The 18,682-nt window shown below is 37.6% G+C and overlaps 1 protein-coding gene and 1 pseudogene across 2 annotated transcripts in view; one reads left to right on the top strand and one right to left on the bottom strand.

Moving 5' to 3' along the window:
• The window catches only part of Prrg1 (proline rich and Gla domain 1), a 111,371-nt gene that overhangs the window by 11,728 nt on the left and 80,961 nt on the right, over positions 1-18,682 (top strand). The gene's annotated exons all lie outside the window — the stretch shown is intronic.
• Positions 15,844-16,102, bottom strand: LOC150040561 (large ribosomal subunit protein eL36 pseudogene; annotated as a pseudogene).

An 18,682-nucleotide genomic window follows, 5' to 3' on the forward strand; every position in this document is an offset into this window, starting at 1 on the left:
CAGGCTTCTGGAGAGAAAAATGATTGCTTTAATAATTCCCCACCCCTGTGGTATCTCAATGTTCCTGATACCATGTGACAAAGCTTTTGTTTACCTATCCTAGTTTATTGAGCCTTTGATTTCCTAAAAGTCCTTTCTTGTCTTTTTTCCCCATGTTTCTGTAAAACACCATTAGTTCCATGGATTCAGAGTGATTCTACACACAGAAATTTCCCACATTTTATGTAGTCAGAACTTTTCGTGGAGTTTCAGGAATGTATAAATGATTGTCTGCCTCCAACTAATGTGTCCAAAATGCCAGTGACTCACATTTGTTACTCTTAGCTATTCAGGAGACTGAAATCAGAGGATCTTGGTTTGAAGCAAATGTGGACACAAAAGCCATCTCTAAAATGCCAGAAGATGTGACTCAAGTAGTAGAATACCCATTTTGGATATAGAAGATGAGCAAGAGCTTGAACCCTTGAGTTCAAATGCTGATACCACCACACACACACACACACACACACACACACACTCGAAAAAATATGATGTCCAAACATGCTCCTCTTGATTTCTACTCTGCCTATGTGTCTGCTTTTTTTCTTGTGTCTTATCTTGTTCCATGGGAAAAAGGCTTTGTATTCGTATCTCTGAGTAAAAAGCAATCTGGTATATTCAAGAATGTGACCACATAGTTTTTGGGAAACTTACATTTGTGGCCCTAGACTTAAGCCCTCTAAGTTAAGGGGGTACCAGTTATCACCCCTTCCAAAAATGTTTCTGCTTTTCGGTGTGTTTCTCCTATTTCTCCTTCCTAATGCAAGTAGAGATAAAGCCAGAGAGGAAACTGTTTTTTTATTATCTATTTAACTTGAGGATAACTTCTTGAAATACTTTGATTGTCATATATATGTCTCATTCTAAACATATCTAAAATGCACACTTTAAGAATAAAATCATCTTAATTTAGATGTGATCATTAAAATTCCATTTACTGCAATAGTCATAACCTAGCAAATTTCCTTGAGAATATTGTTGCATTGTATGCTTAGCACATCTGTAGTTATTGATTACTGAAAGCAATTAAAATTTCTTGAACTTACATTGAGGTCCCATGGAACTTTCATATTTGTGTGGATTGTTCCCTGTGGTTCATTTCTTTTGTGGCTGAATAATAGGCCACAACCGATATGTAGATGCTTTTTCCTATTCTTTCCAGTTATCAAATGAAGTCCTACCCATAATACTGTGCAGTCTACGCTATGTCTGGGTCTGTTCAGAGAAAGTTTATTGTTTATCCTTTTTGTAGGATAAATACTGGACTTAAGCTGATATTGTTTTTTCCCCCTCTGTTATACTATTATATTGGCATGTGGTTTTGCTTCTCTTTCTTATTCATCACATACTGATTGGGACTAGTTTATCAAAAAACATACAGATTGTCTCGAAGAGCATTAATTCAATCGTCTCCTATCTCTACAATGTTGGCAAAGAAATCTCAAGTGCACCAACCCTTTTAACATTTAGTTATATTAAATAGAACTTTGAAAAGAGTAATGCTATCTTCTTATTCTAACAGATGTTTAACATAGATCCTGTATGTAATTTTATTGAAATTTGTGATTTTTTAAGATGTAAAAGTTAATACACTTCTAGCATTTTGGTATAGGAAGGTCATAGTTGCTTTATAATTACCCCTTATGTTTATCAGTATTTAAAGAAGTGCAATTGAAACTCATTTTTGTGTTGGTTTTCCAAGCCAGCTAGAGCTCAAGAAGAGTACCTCAGAGACCTCCTAGTTGGGTTTGTTTTACAGCCTTAAGTTTCTAGAAGTGTCTTGGGTAGATGTTTCAGATTACAGTGCCCTGACTATTTTAAAACCATAGTCTTTGATTTGAGCTTATTTTGTTTGATCAGGAACAGTGGCATTAATTCCAGGGAATATTAGCAGACCTCATAAGTATCATTCTGTCCTTCTATGGATGAGTAGGTAGTTGGGGAAGTCAGATAGCTGATGCAAGTGCTTTTCCCCCTGTGCACAGCAAATATCTCTCACAAATAGGTCTGCTGCTTCCAAAGTACCTGCAATTTGAGTGGTTACTTGTTTTAGACATTAGGGGAGGTGACAGGATATGCTATTAAGAACTTCACACTTACTCTATTCCATTGCCACTTCCTTTGAACTAATCCAGGGCCCTGCTGAAATAGAGTCTGCTCTTAATAAATACTTAGAAAGCCAGGCACTGGTGACTCACAGCTACTGAAGAGGCAAGGTTCAAAGTCAGCCCAGACAGGAAGGTGTGTGGGACTCTTATTTCCACTGAACTTCTGCAAAGCCAGAAATGGAGCTGTATCTCAAGTAGCAGAATGTTGGGATGGGAGTGTGGCCTATGGTAGAGTGCTTGTGTAGCATGAATGAAGGTCTGGGTTCAATTCCTCAGTAGTATGTACACTATAAAAGCTAGAAGTGGCCCTGTGGCTCAAGTGGTAGAGCATTAGTCTTGAGGAAAGCCTAAGAACAGTGCTCAGGGCATAAGTTCAAACATCAGGACTAGCAAAAACAAAAGTGGTGAAGTGCTAGCCTTGAGTAAAACAAGCTTAGGGACAGTGCCCAGGCCCCAAATTCAAGCCCTAGGACTAGCAACAAAAAAGTGGAGAAAATCTTAGTACTGAATATCATTCTACTAAATCTGGTTCACAGGGAAGCAGATAAGTTCAATATACCGTAAAAGAACTTCATTGAGTAGCAACACTGACAACTCATTCTTACATGATTTTATAGATGGAGTCAATACATTACCCAAGTCTTAGTGAAATGTCACATAATTCTTGACAAATCAAGGAAAGTAAGAAGCCTAGTGGGAAATATGTCTTATATTTGTAATATGGAATATTGCTCTAAAGCCTTTCCTTCCCATCTCCTAGTTTAACAAAGGGCTTTCTTCCCGTATTTTATATGGGAGTAAAACTACAGGTTTCTCTAAGTATAAAAAATATCTTCAGTTTAGTTTAATATCTTGGGCTGTTCAACATCAAATGACCTATTGCTTAGGCCATCTGGCTTCTACAGTTTGGTGTCATCATGTGAGACTAGGGATTCCGGGAACTGATACCATGCTGATTTTGCTATTGCTGTCGATGTTAAGTAATAAATTATCTCCTTACCAGCCAATGCAGCATAAATTTGGCAAGCTAATCTAACAGCTGCAGTAGTAATACACGTATCTCTGCAAGCCACCATGTTGCTACTTTGGGAATGTTTGTATGACATAGTGGAACATTCACTGACAAAACACCCAGCTGGCATGCGTACCAGGAGGTATTCCTTGGGCCTTGTACTCCTCTCTGGCAGAAATGGGAACCCTGGTTTGCCAGGTGGATAGAGGTATGATTTTTTTAATTATTAGAATTACTCTTGATTATTTTCTTTCACACTGTTAAACTGATGAAATACTGAGGCCCTCCTCATTAGAAAGTTTTTTTTTAAATTACATTTTTATGCTGGTTCTGGGACTTGAACTCAGAGCCTGGGTACTGTCCCTGAGCTTTTATGCTCAAGGGTACTACTCTACCACATGAGACACAGATCCACTTTTTTAGATAGGAGTCTCATGGCCTTTCCTGCCCAGGTTGACACCAAACCTTAATCCTCAGATCTGTCTCCTGATTAGCTAGGATTTTAGACATAAGCCACCAGAGCCCTACTAGAAAGTCTTTTTATAAACTTGAAAGTACATGTAAATTCTTCCACAAATATTCACCTATGTATTATGGGAATGGAAGTATAATGATAATGTTTGGGTCTATTTAGAATGGTGCACCTTAAATATGTGATTGCCTTCTGTTACTAATCAGTCCTGTGCTCTCTTCAGGCTATGCTGTTGAGGTTTCAATAATCTCAAATATTTCACTACTGAAGCATTTAGAAAGTACTCCTAGGGCCAGGAATGTGGCCTAGTGGTAAGAATGCTTGCATAGCATGCGTGAAGCCCTGGGTTCCACTAGCCTTCAGAATGCCCAAGGATAGTGGTCAGGCCCTGAGTTCAAGACCCAGGACTGGCAAAAAAAATACTCCTATTCTAGCATTATATCTGGAATGAAAAACAGGAGGTAAACATGAAGAATAATTTCTAAATTATACATTTAAAAACATTTCTGTAGGGGCTGGGAGTTTGGCCTAGTGGTAGAGTGCTTGCCTAGCATGCACGAAGACCCAGGTTTGATTCCTCGGTACCACATACATAGAAAAAAAGCCGGAAGTGGTGCCGAGGCTCAAGTGGTAGAGCTCTAGCCTTGAGAAAACCCAAGGACAGTGCTCAGGCCCTGAGCTTAAGCCCAGGACTGGCAAAAAAAAATTCTGTAACACTTGTCAATTCTGTATTGTTACTCTCTGATGTAGGCATTTAGAGCTTCAAGTTTCCCTGGAAGCATTATGTTAACTGCACTTTCCAGATTCTGGTATCTTATCTATTTATATTATGGTTAGATAGTTGCACAAAATAGTTACCACTTAACAAGGCAGTTTATGAATGCAACATATCTTGATCAATGTCTGATGTCATATTTTAATTATTTTTTAGTCCAATTGTAACCTTTCTACCTCTTCTAATTTATCCTTCAATCTAGTCATTCTTTGCAGTTGTGTCATTTTCTTTCCAAACAGGTGACATTTCTTCTGGTTTTCATATTGATTCCTCATTCCCCTCCAGTCCTATCCGCTCTCTTCCCCTTTTCCTGTTTTTCCTCTCCCCTCTCTTTTTTCCCCTCCCTTTTCCGATCTTCCAATCTCCCTCACTTCCCCTCTTACCCCTCTTCTCTCTTCTTCCCTTCTCCACCTTTCCTTTTCTTTCTCCTCCCCTCTCTTCTTGACTCCCTCCAGCTTCTTCCTTCTCTCCCTCTTCCTCTCCTTTCTTTTTCCTTCTGGCTCAGCATGAAACCTTGGTTGGCCTCCAATTCACAATCCTGTCTCAGCTTCCAAAGTAATAAAATCATAGACATTCATCATCACATCCAGGTTTATGTTAGTATTTCTGAGGAAAAATTTCACACACCAGGACTGGTTATAAACTCCTTTATATTGCTGTGAAGAATTTGGTATGGATGACTGTCTCAGATAACACCTGGGAATGTGGCCTTAAGGATGATTTTTTTCCATTTATTTTTATTGTAATTAATAGAAGGGTTATGTTATATTCACCAGATAGCGAGTGTATTACTTCACATACATTGATACCCTTTCTCATGTCTTTGTCTCCATTTACCTCCCCCCACCAACACCTCTTATCTTGTTTTCCCTCTTCCCTATTCGATTTCAAATAACCAAATACATGCATATATCCAGTATATCAGATAACAAGGTGAAATACTGTAACAATATGAGATAACCAAGGGACAGCAAAAGAGATGAGAGATAGTACATTAAGGACAACAGTCACTCATTATATGGCTTTTGTTTCCATATCCTGGAAGTCCTTTCATTTAGTATGATGCTATATGGCCTTATGTATCCAGGTTTTGTTTTATTGTAAATCTCTGCTAGAAGAGCCCAAGGTTTCTACTGATTATGGCAAATGAGGGAAAACATTGAGTCTGGCTTACTTAATATGATTTTTTCTAGGTCTTTCCATTTCTTAAGGATGATTTTTATGTCAATGGTGGATTATTTTTATAAGTCTGGAGAAATATATTATACACTATATACCTATTGGTCAAAACTGATTTGTATATACATCAAGACTACTGATGTGTGGCTGGACGCATCGCTTAAAATAGTAGAACACCTTTCTTGCAAGTATGTGGCTGTGAGTCAAGAAAAGGTTTTAAAACAACTCCCAAAATGTACACTTTATTTCTGAGTTTTGGCAACCATGGTTGGTTGCATTGTATGAGCTACATTCATTCCCATCTCACAACAAAAGCCATTAATACTGAGATTTAAATGTTGGTCTGCTCACCTTGAGACAGTTATTCTGCACTTATTCTTCTAATTGGCTACTAAAGGGAAAGTATGTATAAGAAACTCATGTCTAGCTGGGCACAGTGGCTCATGCCTGTAATCCTAGCTACTCAGGTGGCTGAGATCTAAGGATCGTGGTTCAAAGCCAGCCTGGGCTTAAAGACTGTGAGACTCCTATGTCCAATTAACCCTTAGAAAACTGATAGTGGCACTGTAGCTCAAAGCGTAGGGCCGTAGCCTTGAACTGAAGAGCTCAGGGACAGTGCCCAGGCTCAGAGTTCAAGCCCCACGACTGACAATAAAAAGGAAAAAAGGAAAAGAAAACTCTAGCTTCTTTTGATTTATTCAAATGTATTAGTCTATTTTCCATTGATGTAGCTGAATATCACAGACTAGATAATTTATGAAGGAAAAATACTTTCAACTTATTTTTCTGGAGGCTGGAAAGCCCAGGGTTAACAGATTGATGAGGGTCTTTTTGTTAATGAAAACCTTCTATAGACTAGCAAGACAATGTAGTATATCAAATGTGTAGAGGAGCATATAAAAGATCCAGAAACAAATTGACTTTTATAACAAATGTGCTGTTAATAGGAGATAAGCAATTCAACCAGAACCATCTCTTAAAATTTCCCTTCGTAATCCTTCACAACAGAAATTAAATTGAAACATAAGTTTGTGAGGGAACAGTCAAACCATAGTACCAATGTGTGCATTCTCTGCTCCTTTTATTAGACTCTTTGCAGTAATAAGTTTTAGCATTGAGTATATATAATCTGTTGAGTTCTTTTGATGAATCATTGAATCCATGGTGGCTCCATACCGCTCCCCCAAAACTGCATTCTATCTTCATTTTGTTGTGATTATATAACATACTTTGCATGATTTCCAGTTTTTCTTTCAAATTTTGAGAATTTTTGTGTCTTTTCTGCCAAGTGCACCATGAGCCCTGAAGACAAAGGATATTAAGCCATTATTGGTGTATCATTCTGTAAATATCAATTAGATCACAGTAGCTAATATTCTTTTGAACTTTTTCATATCTTTGTTGATACTTTATCCCAAGTTCAACCAATTTTTTTTGTGGGTCATGGGCCTTAAACCACCTTGGGTGCTGTCCCTTAGCTCTTCAGCTCAAGGCTACCGCCTTACCCTTGAGTCACACCCCACTTTCCATTTTCTAGAAGTAAATTGGAGATAAAAGCCTCAGCTCTTTTTGTGCCAGGCTGACTCAGATCTCAGCCTCCTGAGTAGGTAGGATTGCAGGTGTGGGCCACCGCGCCCAGCTTCAGCAAATTTTTTTTACTATATTAAAAAAACTTATGGTGCATATACATTTGACATTATGCTTTTTCTTTTGGAATTATAAAGTATTCTTTATGTCTTACTCATTTAATTTGATGTTCTGAGATTAATGTCCATTCTCACCTTTTGCTTCCTCTTTATAAGATATAGCTTTTGCACTTGTTTACTTTTATCCTGTGTATTCATATTTTAAATGCATAACCTGTACAATATAGTTTTGTTTTTTTAATAATTTTTTAAGGTTTATCTATATATCTTCACTTACTAGAATACCTTCAGGGAAGTAATTCACGTCATTTCAGAATTATTCTTTTGCTTTGTATTTCTTTCATACAAATGTGATTCTCTAAACCAGAAAATGAAGGATTTTTTTCCGTTTTATGCATGCCTTCTCTTCCTGTAGTTGCTGCTCACCACAAATGCTACACTTAGCCCAGACTAAAAGCCAGGGTGATGAAAACTTAGTTTATGTAGCGCCAGTTTCCAGTCCTTCTAGCAATTGTGGTTCCCCCTCAGACTCCATATGTTATAGTTCATTGTCCAGTAGTTTAAGTTTATTTTGGTTTTATACTTATTTTCTGAGTGTCTGCAGACAGAGGATGAAATCTTCCCTTACAATATCACTAGATAAAATGAAATACATAAAAATATATATAACAAAAGATTTGAAATTCTTTTTTATTTTATTTATTTTTTATTGTAATTAATAAAAGGGTTACCTGATATTTGCCAGATAGAAGGTGCATTAATTCATATATATTGATACCCTTTCACATGTCTTGGTCCCCATTACCCTCCCCTCCACCCCCCTCCCCGTCTTGGTTTTCCCCCCTTCCCTATCCAATTTCAAATAACCAAATACAAATAAATCCAATATATCAGATAACAAAGTGAGATACTGTAACAATATGAGATAACCAAGGGACAGCAAAAGAGATGAGAGATAACATAGTACATTAAAGACAACAATCATTTATTGTATGGCTTCTGTTTCAATATCCTGGAGGTCTTTTCAATTAGTTTCATACTATATGGCCTTATGTATCAAGGTTTTGCTCTATTGCAGGTCTCTGCTAGTAGAGCCCAAGGTTTCTACTGATTATGACAAATGAGAGGAACCATTGAGCCTAATTTCCTTTGAGTCTGGCAAAATTTCATATGGAATAATAAAAGACCCTGTATAGCAAAAACACTTCTTAGCAGAAAGAACAGTGCCGGGGGAATTTCAATTCCAAACTTTAGACTCTATTACAGAGCTATAATTATCAAAACAGCTTGGTACTGGCACAATAACAGGCCTAAAGACCAGTGGAATAGAACTGAGGACCCAGATATTAAACCACAGACCTATAGTCACCTAATCTTTGACAAGGAGCAAAAAAAATAGACTGGAAGAAAGACACCTCTTCAACAAGTTGTGCTGGCAGAACTGGTTAAGCACCTGCAGAAAACTAAAGTTGGATCCTTCTTTGTCACCCTGCACTAGAATTAACTCCAAATGGATCAAAGACCTGGAGGTAAAAGCTGACACACTGAAAACTTTACAAGAAGGAATAGGAAATACACTACGCCTCTTGGCACAGGTAGAAACTTTCTTAATAAGGACCAAGAATCACAGCAAATAAGAGAAAGTCTGGATAAGTGGGACTGCATTAAACTGCAGAGCTTTTGTATGGCAAAGGACATAGCTAGTAAACTAATCAGGAAGCCTACAGAGTGGGAGAAAATCTTCACCAACCAAACAACGGACAAAGGCCTCATATCTAAAATATATCAACAGCTCAAAAAATTGAATCACTCCAAAACTAATCCCCAAAGTAACAACCATCCCATTAAAAAATGGGCCAAAGACTTAAAGAGAGTCTTCTCTGAAGAAGAAAAAAAATGGTCTATAGACACATGAAGAAATGCTCAACATCTCTGGTCATAAAAGAAATGCAAATCAAAACAACTCTAAGATTCCACCTCACTCCAGTTAGAATGGCCAGGATCAGGAAAACGAATAACAACAGATGCTGGAGGGGATGTGGCCAGGAGGGATCCCTACTACACTGTTTGTGGGAGTGCAAACTCGTTCAACCACTATGGAAAGCAGTATGGCAGTGCCTCAAAAGGCTAAACATAGAAGTCCCCTATGACTCAGCAATTCCACTACTTGGCATTTACCCAACCATCCAGAAACAAGGACATACTAAATCCACTAGCACAACAATGTTCATTGCAGCGTTTTTCACCCTAGCAAAAATATGGAACCAACCTAGATGTCCCTCAGTTGATGAGTGGATCAACAAGTTGTGGTATTTGTACACAGTGGAATTCGATGATGCTGTCAGAAAAACAACATCGACCCATTTGTTAGGAAATGGAAAGCCTTAGAAAAAATCATATTAAGATTTGAAATTCTTTTAGGCTGTAAAACAGCAATAAAAATGAAGAAGGTTTGGAATGGTGGTATACACCTAGAAGCTTGGACATTGAGGCAGGAGAATCATGAATTGAAGGCTTGATTGTACTACCTAATAAAATTCTATAAAAATCCTAAAGAAGAATCTTTTGGAAGCAACTTGCACAATCTTACTTCCTTAAATTGTGTGGAAATTTGGATTGCTTTTCATAAAATCTGAAGATTCTTTTTTAGAAAAACTATTTATAGATGTTTTAAACCAAATACTTGATTTGTTTTCCTTTGCTTGATAGAATGCCTTCCATAAAATTAGGTATTCTGTAAATGTTAGTGGAGGCAATGAAGTTAAATTCAGCATAATAAATGATACAGCATTAGTAAATTAGTTAAGCGTGAACATTTTCATTATCTTGGGAGTAAGATGATTAAGGAAAAATTTGCATCTCTTTCTTAGATTCATGTAGATACACAGCCAACATATTTGAGACTATTTTAAGTAAAGGATTAAGATGCCACGATGTACTTTGTTGTATAGTTCTATATGAATTGTATTTTTGGAGGAGGTCCCTTTAATCGTATTTCCTATTTATATCTACCTTTAGGGAATAGAGAGTCAGGTAATTAAATAAAGCTCATTTTGTAGTTTCTGCCTCATATAGCAGTCAAAGTAAATGATATTATTAACAAGAGCTCCTTAAAGCTGGGCATATAAATTAGAAACTTGTAGAAATTACCAGAGAATTCAAAGTACAAAATAGTAAATATCAGGGTTAATGTGCTCTGGAGATTATTATATAAAAATTCACTGAAATACAATTGCCACATTTTTTACTTTTCCATCATTATCTTCTTGTTAAGGCCCATGTAAAAGATTATGTGCAGTTTGATGTCATTTTGGTAAACTAGGCAGGCCTTACTATACATGCTATTCATATTGAATGGGAATGAAATTGAAGTAGCTTTGTTGACCTTTCACTAAAATCAGGTATTTGTCATTGACTTGTCACTATTATTGTAAAAGAGATGTTAGTATAAAATTCCTTCTTGAGGTCTATTCTATTATTCAGGATTATAAAATAGAAGCTGCCTTTAATGCTCTACCTTTAAGCTTTTCATTTTCTGTTGGAACGGCTAAAAGATCAGGAATTTATCTTGTTCATTAAGGAGCTACAGTAGCCATCTTGCAGTAGGCTGTAGTGATCCACAACCTACATGTAGAGATCAATGTACATGTAGCTTCTTTCTCCCTGAGGTAGGCTGGGTTGAAATCCAATGCTCCAAACGGCTTTGAGGCTTTAATTGCATGAGTGAACACTGGAAATGTGAAAAACAGTTTTAGACCAGAATAACAAGGTAAGACTGAAGAACATTTTTATGGATATTTGTGCATGTTGCCAGCAGGATATTTTTCCAAATCATTCTGAAAGATTCAATTACAATTTAATGGATTTTTGTTTGATTCTTCTAAGGTTTCTATAGTATTATTGTTAGTTATGTACCAGATTACATTCATTAATATGCTTTATCTTAATGTTAACATTTCTGAGGTAAATGCTTCAGTTTAATAGGAACTATGAAGCTGATATTTTAAAAGGACTTTCCTTATATTTCAGTGCTTCTGTGATATAGACATGAAGAAAATCTACTTTAAAATTAACAACACAAGGTATTAGAATCCTATAATGCTTGTAATAAGTTATGAACTGCTTAAAAAAGAATTTTCTCCTTAAATCAGTACTTACATTGGTATGTGGGAGGAGTCTTTCCCAAGATCGGTTTCTTTCGTGGCTAATGTTGCAGCTAGACATTTCAGAAGCATTTTCCAAGAAGGTAAATAGATGGTGAGGTAATTTTTCTAAGTGCTTGGATCCTGATTGTCTCCAGAGTTTTTGAAGCTGTGAGTTACACAATAGACTGATTTGATCTCTTGGAATCTTTGCCAGGTTTGTAATTGCACTGAGATTTTAATGATCACAAATGACAACATGATGTCTTTCTCTTTATTTTAGGAATGAGATAATTACTATGGGATGAGAAGTAAGTTTTAGTTTTGAAGACTTGGAAGATCAAACTACAGGTTAAACATAGCAGTGTATCTGAGATAGTTGTGTAGCCACTGTGTAGGGAGTAGCTCGTTTGTTGAAATAACCTTGAAGATGCCCATTAAACTATGAGCAGAAAGGGTCAGGTTTAGAGTGCATGTGTGAGTGTGTGTGTGTGTGTGTGTGCGCGCGCGCGTGTGTTTGTGTGTGTGCCCGCGCACGTGCACATGAACTAACACTGGAGCTTAAACTCAAAGCCTGAGTGCTGTTCCTTAGCATTTTACTCAAGCTAGCTTTCTACCACTGGAACTTCAGCCCTAGTTACAGCTTTTTTGGGTGGGTAATTGGCAATCAGTTTCTCATGAATTTTCTTGCCCATGCTAGCTTCAAAGTGTGATCCTTTGATCTGAGACTCCTGAGTAGTTGAGGATTACAGGCATGGTCCACCAGTGCCCAGCTAGGTTTAGATTTTATGTCATTTTGTTAATCATTGAGGCTTGGCATAATGTTTGCCTGTGGTGAGTCATGTTAATTTTTGTTGTTGTTGAAATAATTAGAAGTTATATTTCATTGCAGTTCTAGCTTTCTTTTTCTTCGCATGATAAAGGAGGTAGTAATGTTGGACACAAGGTGGACACAGTCTTCTGCTCTTGGAAAGCAAGTTTTCATTTTTCAAGTCTTAAGTGTAGCCTCCTTGTCTGTGAAGTCTTTGTGATCTTTGCTGAGTATAGCTAACTTAACCATTCTTATCTCCATGCATCCTTTAGTTCTTTCATAGCATCTGTGAATCCTTGTTGTGCCAAGGATTCATTCCACAGCTTTCTGAATACTAAGCAACTGCTCTACCACTGACTTAACAGCCCTGCTCCTTAGTGACTTTTTAATGTATATCTGTTTTTGCCAGTGCATTTGAGAGCACAATTATTATTCATCTGTTTATCTATCACTTGTACATTAGTAGAAAATATTTGGGTGAGAGTAACAGTGCTGTTAATAGAGACCTAGATAAAGTATAGCTATCTAGAGAAAGTTCAGAGGTAGACAGTTCAGGGTTGAAGTCTTGGATGAGTATATTATTCTTCCCGTCCACCAAAATTAACAACATATGGTTCTCATTTTTATGATTGTTCAAATTGCTATACTCAATATTCCACATCTGTATTCCATGCAACAAAAAGAGGGCAAATGACAGGAGGATTTGCCAGAAGTATATCCTTTTAAGAAGACATTTGTTTTTATTTGACTTTGATCAGAACTGGACCACATGATCACCCTTTAGTTTACATTTTTCTCCATACTTTATACAAGACAAAAAGCAAGGAACAAAACCATTGTAGTTCGTATTTGTGTAGGTGTTATACAGTACTATACTTATAGGGTTCTTGCTTGAAATACCATGGAATATTTCCAGTTTGTTATGTTACCCATGAAACTTATTTTAGAAGTAAATTCACCACCTTAAATCTTAAGGACACAATCTATTTCCTTGCTGTTCCTTCCAGTTCTTGGTATCTATTTTAAAAGTGTAGTCTGCTCATGGTTTCAAATGACTTTATCATTTTCAAGATGAAGGATATGGTGAGAAGTGGAAATAAACACTAATACAGGAGAATGTGCCTTGAGGAATTTGGCCTCAGTTACATGTAGATCATTTACCTATGTAATTTATGCATTCCATATTTGTCCTTGTAGTAAGGAAAACATTCAGTTTTGTAAATAAGTTGTATGTTTTCTAAAATTTTATGGTGTCTAGTTGCTCTTTAGCTTTCAATTTCTTCCTCCTGTCTGCAGCATTTGGTGTGTCTCCTTATTTGTAGTGCATCTAGTTATCAAGATATTGCCTTTAAACTGGTTAAAAAGAGTGTTGGTGCAGCTAGGAACCCTTAGGATCCTTAAATCTTTGATAGTATCCCTTACTGTTTTTCCCATTGACGTAGAGTATGCCTCCCTCTAATTTGCAAGATTTCAAATGTCCTTTATGTGTTCAATAGATAACTGTCAATTTTAATGTCTCCTTTTCCAAACACAGAATATTTATTTAGCCAAAAATTTTCTTCTTTCCTTCCTCCTTCCCTCCTTCCCTCCCTCTTTCCCTTCTCCTTCCTTCCTTCCTTCCTTCCTTCCTTCCTTCCTTCCTTCCTTCCTTCCTTCCTTCCTTCCTTCCTTTCTTCCAGTTGGTCCATAGGGCTTGAATTCTGGGCCTGGGCAGTGCCCCTGGGCTCTTCAGCTGAAGGCTAATGCACATGAACCACAGTGACACTTCAGGTTCTTTGGTGGTTAGTTGCAGATAAGAGGCTCACAGAAGGTGGGGCTGTGGCACAAATGGGAGAGTGCTAGCCTCAAATAAGAAAGACACAGTGCAGAGGTCCTGAGTTCAAAGCCAAGGACCAGTGCGTACACACACATACACACACACACACACACACTCACTCACAAACATTTTTTTTTTGCCAGTCCTGGGCTTGAGCTCAGGGCCTGAGCACTATCCTTGGACTTTCTCAAGGCTAGAGCTCTACCCCTTGAGCCTCAGCACCACTTCCGGCTTTTTTCTATGTATGTAGTACCGAGGAATCGAACCCGGGTCTTCATGCATGCTAGGCAAGCACTTTAACCACTAGGCCAAACTCCCGGTCCCTCACAAACATTTTTTTAGAAAGTCTAGTAGAAATGGCACTGTTGCTCAAAGTATGAGAGCACTAGCCAGGGACAGCAACCGAGGCCCTGAGTTCAAGCCTCATGACTAACCAAAGGAAAAAAAGGAAAAAAAAATCCTCATTCAATATGTCTATGGAGTTGGGAAGATGGTCAGTGATAGAGTGCTTGTGTAGTATGCGTGGGTTTGATTCCTTAGTAACACACAAACAAGAAAGCTGGAAGTGACGCTGTGGCTCAGGTGGTAGAGAGTGCACAGGCCCTGAGTTCAAGCCCCATGACTGGCAAAAAAAAGATTCTCATGGAGTTTTGTGTCCTGGGCTGTCTTTGAACCTCGAGCCTCAGATTTCAGCTTCCTTAAGTAGCCAGGATTACAGGCATGAGCCACTAGCACCTGACTTAGCCACAAATTCCTATACTCTTAGTAAGAATGTAGTACATTAACAGGAAAATCTCACATTGAAATCTACTAAAGAAATCCCTTTCCTGTATGAACAAACTGTCCTTCACAGACCTTTCATTTAGTTCTTCTGGGAAAGAAAGTTTTTTTTAATGTTTCTCTATTTTTCAATTATTTCTATGAAATTAATGTCCACTTTGTTAGTGTAATATTTTTTCTTTAGAGGACCACATATCTGAAGAGGAAGACTTCAGATAAGATCACACACATTAAGACTGTACAAAAAAGGATAGTTCTTTGGGGGTAGCAGTTTAATTTTTTGAGAAGAAAATGTTCTTGCATGCTTTTGAAATTTAGAACAGAGCATGGTCTCACTCATAAAGAACAAAGAACACACACAATTTATCCAAAAGCTATTAAAGGAAAATATTCAGCTAGCTAACACATATCATAAATTATTTGTTCAATCTTACTGAGGATCAAGGAATTATAAAGTAAATTAATGAGATACCATTTTTACCTTATTGAATTCACTAAATTGAAAAACAAAATGCTAATAATGCATCCCAAACACTTGTACAGAATAGGCAGTCTTTAAAAGTTTTTTGTAATTATAAAATATCGGCATGGCCAAGAAGTATAGAAGCCAGTATAATAGAAATGTCTGTGTCCAACATTTTGTTTTAAATGATTTTATTTAATTAACTAATTAATTAATTAATTTGTGGGTCATGGGGCTTGAAACTGCCTGGGCACTCTCCCTGAGTTTTTCAGCTCAAGGCTACCACCCTACCCTTGACCCAAGCCCCACTTCCTTGTTTTCTACAGGATAATTGGAGATAAGAGTCTCAGGTCCTTTTGTGCCAGAGCTGACTTTGAACCTTGATCCTCATATCTCAGCCTACTGAGTAGCTAGGATTATAGTTGAGTCACTACGCCTGTTAATGTTTTTATTTTAATATAGTTTCCTTACTTCCTTCTTCCTCCACTGCCAATTTCCCCATCCCACTACCAATCTTAACCACTCTTCACTATCTGCAACCACACATTCTTTTTTTTTTGAGGGGAGCAGACATTTATGGGGGCACTGAAGGGAAGGGTGTCAGCCCTTCTTCGTGGCCGCCTTCCGCAGTGCTCATCTACTCATTCTTCCTCTTGTCTCGGATGTGCGTCCCCACCCTCCTCTTGATGAACTGAGTGCCTGCTTGTTCTTGGACACCTTGAGCAGCTCCCTGGAACGCCGCTCCTACGGGGTGAAGCTGCACACTTCGCGGATCATGTCCGGCATGAACTTTCTGTGCTTGGTTGGTCACTTTGTGGCCCTTGTTGAGGCCTACGGCAATGTGGTAGCGCAGAGCCATGACTGCTGTTCTCTAGTGGCTGCTGCGGCAGAAGCCAGTGGTGAACATGAAATTGGTGAAATCTTTCTAGGTAAAAACTTAGCAATGATTATTCACCTTATGGATTTAATCTGAGAAAGTAATAAAAATGTGTATAAAGATATAAATAACATGATTTATCAGCATCTTTGTAAGGGAAAAGTGAAGCCATCATAAATGAGTACCAGCAAAGGACTTGTTAAATAAATAATAAATGTTCATACAGTGGATTTTGCAAGAGTAAGTAATATTTATATAATTCTCTAGTTACCTGCTTTAAGTACATTGGTTAGGCAAATAGAAAATATTCCCTGTACATATCCCACAAGAACATATATTTGATTTAGTCTAAAATATGTTTCTAAATTTGGTAAAGGAAATGTCACTAATTATATATTGTTAAAGCTGAAAAAAATAAAATGAAATGTGTTTCCATTTTAAAGATAAAATGGAAAGCAAAAAAGTAGATGGAAAATAAAAGATTGGTGGAGTTTACAGTGAAAGTGAAATAGTAAGGCAGGCCACTAGTATGTTTTGACTGTTCAGGGGAATTGTTGTCTTCACTCTCAGTTACTAAGTAGTCTCTCAGGTACCCACCAGGATTCTAGTAGAGCAAGGCCTCATTCCTAAAGCAGTCAGCATTCTGGCAGGAAAATGGACATACTTCAAACTTGGTGAGCAAATGATTAAGTGCTATTGCATAGAATTTTATAGATATTCGGAATATCACTTATTATAATTTTTCCAAGTCTTTCCATTTCCTTACAAATGGGGCTATATCATTCTTTCTGGTGGCAGCATAGAATTCCATTGTGCATAAATACCTCATCTTCTTGATCCAATCATCTACTGAGGGGGATCTGGGTTGGTCTAGTAGAGGATTACAATAGCACAAAACCTCGATACATAAGGCCATATATGATGAGGCTAAATGAAAGGATCTCCAGGATATGGAAACAAGAGCATTATATCATGTGATATATGTTGTTCTTAATGTACTATATAATTTCCCTTCTCTATTGTTGCCCTTTGGTTAATCTCATATTATTACAATATCTGACTTTGTTACCTAGCACATTGCATATACGTTTATTTGTTTCTTTGAAATAGGAAAGGGAAGGGGAGAAAACAAGATGAGGGGAGGGGTGGGGGAAGAAAATGGGGACAAAAACATGAGAAAGGGGTATTATTGTGTGAGAAGTAATGCACCTTCCATTTGGCAAATATAACTCTAACCCCTCTATTAATTACAATAAAAAAGAAAACATAAATTCAGAATACAGAGATACAGAGTCCTTCATAGGATTCAAAGAAATTCAGGGGCAGGGAGCTCATTTGTCCTAATCAGTAGAAACGTTGGGCTCTCCTAGCAGAGATTTACAATAGAACAAAATGTAGATTCATTAGGCCATATAGAATGATGCTAAATGAAAGGGCCTCCAGGATATAGAAACAAAAGGCATATAAAGAGTGATTGTTGTCTTTAATGTACTATGTTATCTCTCAACTCTTTTGCTGTCCCTTGGTTATCTCATATTGTTACAGTATTTCTCCTGTTTATCTGATATATTGTATATATGCGTATTTGGTTATTTGAAGTCAGATAGGGAAGAGAGGAAAACAAGATGAGGGCCTGGGGTGGGGGGAGGGAAATGGGGACCAAGATATGAGAAAAGTTATCAATGTATGTGAAGAAATGCACTGTCTATCTGGCAAATATAATGTAACCCTTCTATTAATTACAATAAAAATATATGAAAAAAAAGAAATTCAGGGGCAGGGTGTTTGACCTAGTGGTAGAGTGCTTGTCTAGCATGCATGAAGACCTGTGTTCATTTCCTTGGTACCACATACATAGAAAAAGCCAGAAGTGGGGCTGTGGCTCCAGTGGTAGAGCTCTACTCTTGAGAAAGCCCAAGGATAGTGCTCAGGCCCTGAATTGAAGCCCCAGGATTGGCCAAAAAAAGTTCAAAAGAAGGAATAATATATTTATACAGGAACTCTACCACTGGAGTCAACATCCTGAGTCCAGAACAGCATAAAAGGAAGGAAGATGTTGTTTACAAATGTTTGGAAGTGGAAAAATGTGTATGTATAGAAAGCTAGGTTGACTCAACTTTAGTACTCTTGATAAAGAATGGCACTAGACGGGCGAAATGGCTCACAGATACGCCTATAATCCTAGCTACTCAGGTGGCTGAGATCTGAGGATCAAGATTGACAGCCATCCTGAGCACAAAAGGACCTGAGAGTCTTATCTCCAGTTAACCTCTAGAAAACAGGAAGTGGGGCTTAGCTCAAGAGTAGGGCAATAGGCTACCACCCTGCCCTTGAGCTGAAGAGCTCAGGTGTATGGTGGTAGTCTTGAGCTGAAGAGTTTAGGGACAGCACCCAGGCGGAGTTCAAGGCCCATTACACAAAAAAGAAAAATGGCACTAGAACTCTGATAGTCTTGCTTTAGGACATTTTATTGTTGCCTTTAGTCTGCTTTGGGGTGTGTTATTGTTGCTTTTAAGTATGATTTGTGACAAAACACAACAATAACAACAAAGTCATTTCAAT

The sequence above is a fragment of the Megascapheus bottae genome, chromosome X (genome assembly GCF_031878675.1).
Source record: "Megascapheus bottae isolate mThoBot1 chromosome X, mThoBot2.hap1, whole genome shotgun sequence".
NCBI classification, from domain to species: Eukaryota; Metazoa; Chordata; class Mammalia; order Rodentia; family Geomyidae; genus Megascapheus; species Megascapheus bottae.